The sequence below is a fragment of the Myodes glareolus genome, chromosome 18, assembly GCF_982192425.1.
Source record: "Myodes glareolus chromosome 18, mMyoGla1.1, whole genome shotgun sequence".
Lineage (NCBI taxonomy): Eukaryota > Metazoa > Chordata > Mammalia > Rodentia > Cricetidae > Myodes > Myodes glareolus.
Window position 1 is genome coordinate 15843507 of NC_142043.1, and position 12329 is coordinate 15855835.

The 12329-nt window shown below is 37.9% G+C and overlaps 1 long non-coding RNA gene across 1 annotated transcript in view; it reads left to right on the plus strand.

Moving 5' to 3' along the window:
* LOC146890725 (uncharacterized) overlaps positions 1 to 12081 on the plus strand; it is a 32014-nt gene extending 19933 nt beyond the window's left edge. The window contains exons 2-4 of the long non-coding RNA XR_014998253.2: positions 6234 to 6394; positions 6559 to 6586; positions 7120 to 12081. This is a non-coding gene — a long non-coding RNA (uncharacterized LOC146890725). The remainder of the gene's footprint in view (positions 1 to 6233; positions 6395 to 6558; positions 6587 to 7119) is intronic.
* Positions 12082 to 12329: the final 248 nt, after the last annotated feature.

Genomic DNA, 12329 nt, shown 5'->3' on the forward strand with positions numbered 1-12329 from the left:
TTTTGTGTCCTGCAGAATGTCTCACAGACTCTTTCATGAAACAGGAACCCCAAAGGATCATATCACCTTTAAGCAAGTTCAGCAGTCTCTCTCTGCAAGTTCTTCATGTCCAGTTTATATAACAGTCCAGGCAAAAGCAGTTTCTTGCCCAAATGGCTAACCAACTCCATAAGGAGCCTCTTCAGTGCCCATCTTCCTCTGAAGTAGCTTGGTGCTGCCAGGAACAGATGTGTCTCATTGTCATGAAAAGTCCTCAGTTATTAAAACATTTTAAATGTCATTTTTTGTAGACTTTGAAAAATATGAAGAATGCCTATCTAACTGAAATATATCTTTATATATATATAAAATCTAACTAACATGACTACAAGCTTGACTATTATCGATGATTATCCATTAGCAACCTGTATTTCCTAATTAAACATTACATTTTTAAATGAACTACACAATCAAAATACCTTAATCAAGATCAGAAATACATATACATATAACAAAACTGACCTTAAATTTATATCAACAAAGCAAAATTTATAGCAATGCAATTTTTTCTTCTCTATATCATATCCCCCTTTAAATGTAAAAAACCATTTATAAACAATATTTGGAAATATGGGCATAGTTTTTTTCTCTCCAAACTGTTTCATGCTGTATGGGGACGCTGTTATTCAGGTCTTTCATGGTATAACCTGTGTGTCAGGTTCATCTCTGTTGGCAGTTGAGTAAAGTAATTTTTTGAGGGTGTTTATGGCAACCTTTCAGGATGGCGGGGTCCATGAAACCATATTATTGGCCTGGAAGCAATCCACAGGTTCTCATCTTCTCTGAAAACAAAAGAAGAACCTCTTTTCCAAGGCATCATATCGTTAGACCCAAATTCTGAAGTCATAATACCCTTATAACATCCATTCTGGTTTATCTTGGCAGCCCATATAATGAGATGTCTCTCTGTACTTAGCTTCTTCACAGTCAAAAAAATTTAAAGAAAACACAATAATACATATAATCCAGACTCTCTGTGAATTTTCCATTTTTACATGGCTTATTTCTCTTTACTTCTTTTAACCTATGACTATCTGCACTCCGTCTCTTTAAAGACTTTATCCTTTTTTTAGCATTAACTTTACTTTTTGACTTTTTAATACTCTTTTTCTTCTCTCTCCCAAGCCTATGTATGTCTATCTAACACTATGACCCATTTAGAGGTCTTTTATGTCTGAATCTGTCCTATTGCATTGTCTTTAATTCTCTACTGTCTTGAAAAGCTTTTGAAATGCTAAGCCCTTAAGAATCCAATCTGCGACAATCCCAGGTCAAATACAGGTACTGCTTGCTTGCCCCGCCCAGTCCAACATGGCGTAGCCTCTTGTGTTTCTGAGCTGTGGCACGCATTATCCCCCTTTTAGGCACACAGCAAGTTTAGTTGCCTTCAAACAAATCATAGCACTTTAGTCCAAATGCTCTGTCTCCCAAGAGTCAGAGTTCGCAATGGCAGCACAGCCCAGAAAGCCGGTGTTTTAAAGCTGCCATTTTTTTTCCTGTGACTGCTGAGTGAGGAAATTCTCTCTGCAACACCCCGCCAGTAAAAGCTGTATTAAACTCTTTTGTACTCGTGTCTAGAATTCCTTTTCAAGCCCTCTCAGGTTTTACGTGGAGTTCGCTACCATGTTGGAGTGCCACTCCGTTCTTGGGAGGAATGGGCCCACCGCCGGGCTAGCTTACACCCGAAATAATTACTTAAGAAAATCTATTCATTTAAAACACTGCCTGCCCCATTATCTATAGCCTCTTCTTGGCTAACTCTGACATCTTAATCAACCCATTTCTATTAAATCTATGTATTACCACATTACTGTGGTTTACTAGCAAGGATCCTAACCTACATCCATCTCAAGCTGGAGATTCATGGCATCTGCCACACCGCCTTCCTTCCCAGCATTCTGTTCTGTCTACTCCGCCCATGTAAGGGCTGCCCTATCAAAAGGCCAAGGCAGTCTCTTTATTCAACCAACGAAAGCAACACACAAAGAGAAGAAGGACCTCCTACACCAATCTAGTACAAGTAAACAAAGCATTATGATTATACCCACACCTATTCTTCTTAGACCCTGACTCCTTCCATATTCTCCCCACACACCTTACTCCTAACTCTTTTAACTTCATCTCTCTCTCTTTCTCTCTCTCTCTCTCTCTCTCTCTCTCTCTCTCTCTCTCTCTCTCTCTCTCTCTGTGTATGTGTAAGTGTGGTGTGTGTGTGTGTGTGTGTGTGTGTGTGTGTGTTTAAAATGCCAACCACTGTGTCCAGTTAGTGCTGCCTGTATGTGCCTGGGTGCCAGCAGTAGTTCACTGAAGCCTGTGTAACCTACTACACCACAGCTGCAAAGCAAACTATCATTCCCTCACCCTCATCGACTGCCATCAGCTTCTCAAGCAGGCGTGGGGCTATTCCCAAATCTATGCTAAGCTTCTGATTGGCTTGATCTTGTACAGGTAACCTCAACTACTGTGATGTCATGACTTCAAGAGCCATGTCCAGTCCAGAAGACTGTGTCTGGAAACACTTCTGTCCATTAGTTGTTGGAGAAGGGGTGTGTATTGATGAAGACATTCCATTTAGGACTGAACATGTTATGAGATTTCCCAACTTGCTTTGGTCTCATTCATCTTCCTCTATGATTGTCCTTCCTGCTCCGTTCCCTACATTATGCCTTCTGCTCTCTTTCACATCTGGAATACCCAAAGTTTTTTTCTTTTTTGACTGTAATAGCACATGTTCCAATTATCAGTAACCTTGGGAATCCCGATTCCTGGTTTCTTACATTTGAATTTTATATCTAAATTATGCCCCCATATCATGTCTTCATGTTGATTCTGGCTTTAATTGCTCAAATCCTGGACTTCTATGATTTTTTTGCATTTTTTTATTTTGTATTCTGAACATTTTCTTCAATTGTTTCCCTTGGCCTTCATCTGTGGAATTCTGTGTGGCTGAGTAGGCAGGCAGTTGGCTGGCTTCCTTCAGGGCTTATCACCACCTTCTTAGTTTGTCAGGACAGTTTCCTTGATTTTAGTACTTGCTACAAGAAGGCTATTTAGTTCATATTGCTTTTTAACATAGCAATACATATTACTAAATATTATTATAAATCAATATATTAGCTAATTGTGAACCTACATTGATAAACACTCATTATCATCTCCTTAATTTTGAGAGTGGGTAATACATGTTAGGAAAAAAAATTAAATGTGAAAAAACAGTAAGCGAATATGTTCAGAAATGTACAAAATTCCTTTGGTTGCTGCCTGTCTACCATCTTTTAGGTCAACAATTGTTTCTAGATGATTAAAGGGTTTTGGTCTGGAGAAAGTTATTCCCAGGAATGCTCTAATCCACTGGATTCCTCACTGCAGAAGGTGCTCATTCTCTCTGACAGCTCCCTTCCCAGTATACTTCCTTATCCTCTCTCAAGCTAGCATACAGTGCGATGTGTTTCACTATGGCATTTCCACACATATATCAAATCCTTCTCTTTCATCTTCCTGTCCTCCCCTCCGGCCTCTTCCTCCTGCTCTCATGCTAACCCATTCCACTGTTTACTCTTTTTCCTCCACCTGTCACTTAAGATACTGTCTCCCCTCAGACAATATTTTTGATGCCATCTTTTTAAAAAATGACCCACTCTGGTAAACAGTACCTGCACCAAAACTGAAATATATCTCTTTTAAAGCTGGTAACTTTTTTTATTTACAAACATCAACTAATATTTCCATAAGGGGAAAATAACTATTCCATGATAAAATAGGATGGCCAATGGATATAGAATTCTCTGTCATCACTGTGCGCAGGTTATAGGCACTCAAAAACACAAACCGTAACATTAATACAGAATGAGCATCGGTACAAAGGTAGGTTCAAAACACATTAAGTCGCTAAAAGAAATTATTTGCAATATTCATCATTTTTTTACCTATGTCTTGAGTTGATTGCTTCTCTTGTTCCAGAAGTAAAGTCACAAAAGTAGGTTCAATCGTCCTTTAAATGACAAAGTGACCACCGTACCTAAATACGACCATTGTCCCAATTTTAACTTATTACAAACTTTTCATGCTCACGCTTCCAGTCAGCTTCTACCATAACCACATTTTCTTTCTCTTTTTTTTTTAGAGAGAGAGAAAGGAATGGCTCACACCATTCTTTTATTTATTTATTTATTTATTTATTTATTTATTTATTTATTATGTATACAATGCTATTTCTGTATGTATGCCTGCAGGCCAGAAGAGGGCATCAGACCCCATTACAGATAGTTGTGAGCCACCATGTGGTTGCCGGAAATTGAACTCAGGACCTTTGGAAGAGCAGACAATGCTCTTAACTGCTGAGCCATCTCTCCAGCCCCCCATAATCACATTTTCTACCTCCATTTTTTTTTTAAAAAAAAAAATCCTGTAGTAGCAGTTTTGGGCAAAGTTTGTATGAGCAGAACTTACTGGGATTTATCTAACCCTTGAAAAATTATCATCATTGTTTAGCTTAGGTGAGCAAAACAGTAAAAAGAAGTTCATTTATTTGTATTTTTGTTCATTTCATTCATGTATTTCAAACTTTCATATCTTTACAATTTTATACCCATAAACTTAAAGCAAAGCAGCATTGTTTTCACTCAGACACTGATGACAGTAATTAAAAACTACAGAAGGCACCATGGAGTACAGTCACGGTACTCAAAATTTGAGCATAACAATGCCTGAAACAGACCCAGACTCACCATAGTTCATTTATTATCAATACTTAGCATGGAAGCAGAAACTTGAAGACAGTGTGGGAGTTGGGAGCGCATACTACTCTTCCAAAGGACCCGAGTTCCGCTCCCAACAGTTGTAGGGTGCTTTCTAATTGGTTTCAGTAATAAAAGCCCTGAGTCAGATATAGGGTTAAATGCTGAAAGATCAGAGAGCAGGGCAGCCTGTCACTACCTAATCTTCAGCTCTAATGGGCGATCCTGTCTCTAGGTATCCTCTGACAGAATGCCGTCCCTATGAAACCTCAGATTGAATCCTAAGCTCCTGTCTCCTTCTGCCTAGTGCTGGGGTTAAAGTGTGAGTCACCATCTCTTGGCTTTCCTTTAGACTGATTCAATCTCATGTAGCCCAGGGTGCCCTTGAACTCACAAAGAATTCTCTGTCTTCCGAGTGCTACGATTAAAGATGTGTGCCAATACTGATTGGCATCTATGGCTGACTAGTGTGGCTAGCTCCACACTCTGACCTTCAAACAAGCTTTCTTTTTAAAAACATAAACAAAATACCATTAACTCTCATGCCAGCCAGGTTGCTCAGAACACCTGCAATTCCAGCTCCAGGGAATATGGTGCCCTCTTCTGGCCTCCTTGTGCACTGCATGCATACATCCATTCTCAGACAGACACTCCTAAACATAAAGTAAAAATCTTATAAAAAAACAATGGTGTGGTGTAATTCATACCCGCTCTTGTAATATTGTTGCTCAGTTTCTTATTACATACTAGATTATGACCGTCAATCAACATTTAGACTAAAACACTGGGGCCTTTTGTTAAACAGCTATATGATTCATTATACTCAGCAAATAATGAGGGGCAATGATGTAAAAAATAAAATTAAAACAAGAAACTGTGGCTAAAGAACCTTTGGTTATGAGTCATAGACATGGTGCTCAGTCATGGAATAATTATACATTGATTGTGATTTTTTTGTGTATTAACTGAGGTAAAATCAGAAAAAAATAGATTAATAATGTATAAATAGTCTTGTGATAAAATTAGTGGTTGGGAAAGCACTTTAGTTAAATAGGTATCTGTAATTGCCACATCAAATAGGTTTGCACTGCTGAGGCTAGAAGTTATACAGAACTGCATGGGGCTGCTGGGACTCCTCTACTTTGAATGTGAAGGGTTTTAATAATGCCACTGGGGCGAGGTTCCATATGCATGTTGTTGCTTTGGGGTTTGGATTTCAGGAAAGCTTTGGCTCTCCACTCACTATACTTTCTGGCCTCCTGGTGGAATTCTCCCTCTCCTTTCTGTTTTGGGAACTGTGCTGGACACAGACAATGATGGGGAGCCACCTACAGCAGCTGTCCTGGGCACAACCGATTTCCCTGGCATGCCTCATTTCATAAAAATAGTTTTTTGGCACCAGCATAAAACCTTTCATCCTTGGGTCTTAAATTATTTCAAAAACATTGATTCTTGCAGAATTCCTGCGAGGCACATATTATAGAGTCACGGATTCATGGAGGCCTGGAGAGAAAGGGAACTTCAGACATCATCTGCTTCAAACCCCTTCGTTTTACAGATGAAAAATTGAAATCTCAGAGGAGAAGTGACTTGTCCAAGATGTACTCTTTGTAAAGAGTGTAAGTTTTGCAGTTAGATTAATCATTCCAAGACACAGAGTTATGTTTTAATTACTCCTAAAATAAAATATTAAGTTTCATTTCTTAACTTGGGCAGTCAGGTAATTTTTACTTTTCTTTCTTTTTCTTTCTTTCTTTTCCTTTCTTTCCTTTTCTGGAAGTAGAACAAATGATTGCAGGCAACATCCAGAGGTAGGTTCATAAATTAATGTATCAATAATCTGTAATTACTAAAAGTAGAACAAGGTTGGATACTGTTAAAACTTGAATAAAAAAATGTCCCCTATTGGTTCATATATTTGCATACTTGGTGTCCAGTTGGTGGCTCTGTTTGAAGATGCTAAAGAAAGGGCAGGAGTTGGAACATGGTGGGGGATGGTTTGAGGATATATACCTCATCCCACTTTCTGTGTCCTGTTCCTGCTTCCTGTGTGTGGATGAAAATGTGATCAGCCAGCCTCCTGTTCCTGTTGCAGTGTTGTGGTTTCCCCACCATTGTGGACTCCTTCTATCTGGAACCAAAAGCCCTTTCTTTCTTAAGTTGCTTTTGGTCATGGTGTATGTCACAGCAACATAAAAATACCTAGAATAAATGCTATCAAGCTGAAGAAGCAATTGCATGGCTATTTCATTTCAAGGAATGGAAGAAATAAAGCAATGAACTGCTCGTCCTATTTAAAATATTAAATCCAGTCTCACTCATTACATACCCTTTCTGTTTTAAGAATGAAATAATTCTGGAGAAGATGGAAGCTGTTCATGAGGAGATGACCAATCATGGAGACTGCATGACGAGAACTTTCCCACAGGAGATTTCCATTCATTAGGAAGAAGAGAGAATGACACATATGCTGATGAAATGCAACTTATTCACCATCTCATCCATTTTCAAAGGGTGAGAGGCATTTTCAAAGGCTTGAATTCTCATAAGTCACAGAAAAGATATTTGTGTCCATACCATTTTATCACAAAATTAATGGATATATTTAAATAAATATTATTACATTGTAAATGACATATACAATATTTATAGTGTAAGAATGTATAATAATATATAATAATAGGGCAGACGGGTTGATATGAGAGCACACCAAAAATGAACAGAGAAGGAAAATAATTCAAATTGAGTCTAGGAAAACATAGTTGTTTACAAAAATGTTCTGAAAGGGAAAGAACATTCCAGAATAAAACTTGTTTTAGCTGAAGCATTATATAGTTTCTTTGTTCACTGTATGAGTGATAGTATTATGGTTCCTATAAAGGCTGAATACAAGGAATGGAAGGTATGAGTCATGGCTGGTGACAATGGGCAGAATCTGCTTGAGGGCACTTAGTTAAAAGACTGTGGAAATTTTCTGGTGCCTTGATGGACTAAGAGAAAAAAGAGGAAATGGAGTTACAATGGGCAGACATTGAGATCCTTTGGAAGAGAGGAAGTTGATGAAGGCCTCACTGTGTACTATGTGATGTAATGAAATAAGAACAGCAAGCACAGAGTCCTAGAAGACATTGGGAACTGAACAGATCAAAACTGACTTTCTTTCTCTACATATTTCAGGTTGTCTTTTCACATCCTTTGTTCTAAAAGATGTAACCAAATCTAGAAGTTTAGATCGCAGAAGACTTCCTGGTGAAAAAGTTCTTATTTACAGGCTAGAAGGCTATGTTTGGGTAATAACACAACCGTGAATGGAAGGTCATATGGGCAACATTTTCATCTGAAAGGCAAATATGGCCTCTCCTAGATATCACAGTAGGCTGTAGCAAGAACTGATGTAAGAGATTCATTTTGATATGCATGACAGCATGGGTGTATGTCTAAACAATTACATTGAATGCAAGAAGTTGAAAGCCCCCAACCCCAAAGGGAAACATAGTTATAATTTCACACATGTGCAACCGTAGAAGAATAAACTCAGTTATAAGGAAGGAGTTTGCATTAGTGATCTATTGGAGATTGGGGTAGATAGGGCGAATTATTAGGAATCACGAGGAAATTTTTTTATGGATATGCTCATTATGTTCTATTTCTCTACTCCTGTGAACCAAACAATGTGTAATGTGCTTGCTAGAAAATCACTATTTCTCTGTGGTATGATGTATTGATGATTTCCGAAAGGTGCACATATCAGAAGTTATCAAATTACATACTTACACACACACACACACACACACACACACACACACACACACACACACACACACACTGTAAAGCATACATTTGATAAAAAGAGGCAATATGGGTGGTAGAAAATCTGTTGCACCCAAATGTTGCAAATGCACCTTTGGATAACACCTAAGAACATCTGACTCTTTAGCACAGCCCTCTCTTCATGCAGAACAGAGAATCTACCTGGTCATGGTGGCTAGAGAAGACAAAGGCTCCATCTCAGTGAGGCACAGAGTTTCGCAGTGCACCGAGGGAACAGCTAACGCTAATTGTTTGCTTGTGGAATTAGACTTCATATCCCCTACAAAAGGGAAGCGAAAATATGCTACAGTTCACACACCAGAAAACACGAAGTTACTTAAAAGTAGTTACATGATTTTTTTGTTTATATTGTAGAAGGTTTTAGGGATTTAAAGAAAAATAGGATGTGGTCTCTTTTCTCAAGAAACTTGAGATAAATAGTAGGTTGATACATAGGTAGGAAGATAGACAAATCAATAATAGATATCTGAGACCTCACAAGAGTGTTATGAAAAGAATACGGCAGCGTGCAAAGAGGGGAGGAACTCATCCAAGGCCTCAGAGAAGTCATTTCCTTTGCTTCTTGAAGAACTATTTCAACAGCACAGGAGTTTAGAGATTGACTCTTAAAGCATTGTACAGGAGACAGGCATCAAAAAGAACACAGTGAATGGGAGATGCCATGAAATTAATTGTGCCCAGTGGCAAGGGCAAGCATGAGAAAATAAATCTGAAGTCAGTTTGAATCGTCTATTTCTATGCTAAAAGATACTGATCAAAAAACTACTTGGGGAAGACAAGGTTTATTTCAGTTTATAACGCTCAGTGCATACCCCTTACTACAGGAAGTCAGCACAGGAATTTGGAAGCGGGAACTGAAGCAAAGGCTGTGGAAATTTGCTGCTTACTGACTGGCTTGCTTTTATGGCTTTTTCAGCCTGCTTTGTTTTAGCACCGAGGACACCAGTCTAGCAGTGGCACCACCCACAGTGATCTGGGGCCTCCCACATCAACCATCTATTAAGAAAACGAATCATAATCTTTCCTATAGGTAAATTTGGTAGGGGTAGTTTTTCAATTGAGATTCCCACTTCCAAAATGACGACAACTCTGTCAACTTGACATAAAATTCACCAGTACCACGATACTGGGAATACCCTGAAGAACCGAGACATAACAGAAGCATAAGGACTTTTACTTATTAAAGAGTATAATGAGTTAATTATAAAATAGCATTAATAAACATTGTACCAGATTAGTATGAGCTAATTAATACATTTAATAATCAATACAAAAAGAGATCTATTAAATAATTAGCATTCTAATTTTTTTATTTTCAATTGGCATCTGAAAATATTGATAGGATATGATATGATATATTGATATATGAATAATTTACTAATAATCAGATTACAAAAATTGACCTAGCCATCATCTTGGACATTTACAATTTCTTCTGTGGCTATTATAAGTTTTACTAGTTATTCTGAGATATACATTAATTGTTGTCATTAATAGTTATTCTACTATACCAGAGAACACAAAATTCATATCTAAGAGTGTTCCTATACTAATATTCGGTCTCTATCTTTTCCTCCTCCACATATTTTCTAGGCTCTGACAATCACTCTTTTAATCTGCACTTTAATAAAAATATCTGCTTTTCATAATTAATAAAATTGAAATGATATAAATAAGAAGTGATATAAAAATAGAATTAAGAGTTAATAATTTTATTTTCTATTAAAATGATTTTTTTCAAAGTAAATCCAGGTAAATTTATGGCAAGTATTTATTTGTATATTTTGCTTAACATAGAAATTTGCTATTAGTAAATTATAATTGGTCAAAAAAACTCTTTAAAAATATTGGTTAACTTTAGCTACATTTTGAGAAATAAACATATGAGATGTGTGACAGAGACCTGGCAGAAGCTCCCCAAATAACAAAGGTCATGGCCACTGCCCTGACTGTCTACCATAACTAGATAACAAGACCCTGTGGCTGAACTCACTACCCTCTTTGAAAACAAGGCACAGAGACATTAAGCTTAGAATGAGCTGGAATCTCCTTGCTAACTAACATTCTCAGCACTAAAAGGTGCAGTGCAGTCTGCTGTGGGGAAATGTGGCACTATTCTATTGGCACTGTGGGCCTGTGTGTGCCAATACTGACCTGAGAGACAAGATACTCCCACTGGTGCAATAGTGGTGTGACTGTTCCAGAAACAACCAACTCCTCCCAAATGGATCTAAAGCTCATTCAACGCGAGGCAATACATGCCTGGGACCATAACCCTTTCAAGACTCTGTGGATGAGGAGGTCTCAGACTTTAGAGAAGAGTCTGCAGCTGAGGTTTCCTAGGCACTTGTGTAAACTGTTTCTCAATACCTATATTTAGACCCATAGACTGGTACATTTCTCAGCTTTAGGCAGAGACGTTTCTTTTGTCAGGGCATAATGGTAAAATCAGAGACTCATTAACCTTTCAAGTGTTGAGATTTAGGAAGTGCTGGGTACTCATCGTGAAAAGGGACATCGATTTTAAGCCCCCAGTCATCTCCCCGTAAATACTTTTCATAAGGTTTTGAGTAAGGCATAATTAACCTCGAGTTAATTAAAGATTACTGAGATATCCAACATATCGAGACAATTTCCTGAATTGGTGTTGTTCGGCATTGATTTTGGTGTTAGGGTGATTTGAGTTTAGCATAGAGTTACAGGATGATAACCTTATTTGATTCTAATGATTTCTTCATTGTCAAATGGTAATACCAATATAATTCAAATTGTAAGATATTTTGTGATTTTTTTTGATGAAACAAAATATAGAGCACAGACTTGATATACAATAGACAGACTAAAATCAGGTATTGAGATTGTTTTTATCTGCACATGAAAAGACAAGAAATGACCAGTTTGGAAACAGCCACTTTTTCACATTGGACACATATAGTTCTATATTGAACAGGTTTGAGTTGAATGTCAAGGTACCTGGCTTTTATCACAACCCTGAAATTAATAAAGTGATAACTTGATGATCTTTAGAATTTAAAAATTGTCCACAAATTAAAGACCTATTGTCAGAAACATAGTCCAAATGGTGCAAGGGAAGAGGAGTTGTGTAAAAGGGAGTTGTGCAAGGGGGGTTGTGCAAGGGGGAGTTGTGCAAGGGGAGTTTTGAGTGCTTGTGAAAAAACTAAAAGAAAGCTAGACAAGAATCTTATGACCCCAGTTTCTTCAAAAACATAAAATTGCTCTTGGTATGTGCTTTCGTACCTCTCCAAAGTGTAGGATAGGAGTGAGTTTACCTTTATATTATTCATTACCACTGACTATTGTTATTTGTTTATATGCCTCCTTGGGAAAGCATGTTTTTGCCATGTGTAGCCTGTCCTTTGAACTTGTGAGAACTGTGCTCATACGACCTTTCTTAAGACTCAGGATGAAAGCTGTCTGATGTGCTGAATAAAGTTGGCTACTGCATGAGACTTTACTCTGCCTCTTTTATAGGCTCCTTTCTCCCAGGTCTCACCCGAACTACAGCAGTCACTCAAATGTTGAGGAATCCTAGAAGATCAGGGATTTTTCTCATTGACCCTCACTGGGGGAAAGGAGAAAAGGACCTCATCCCATTCAATTCACCTTTCAATTCGTTTAATCCAGAATCAAACTTGCGTTTGAATTCTGGATCATTCAGATGAATTTTGCCTGTTCAGAGTACCTTACAACTGTGCCACCATT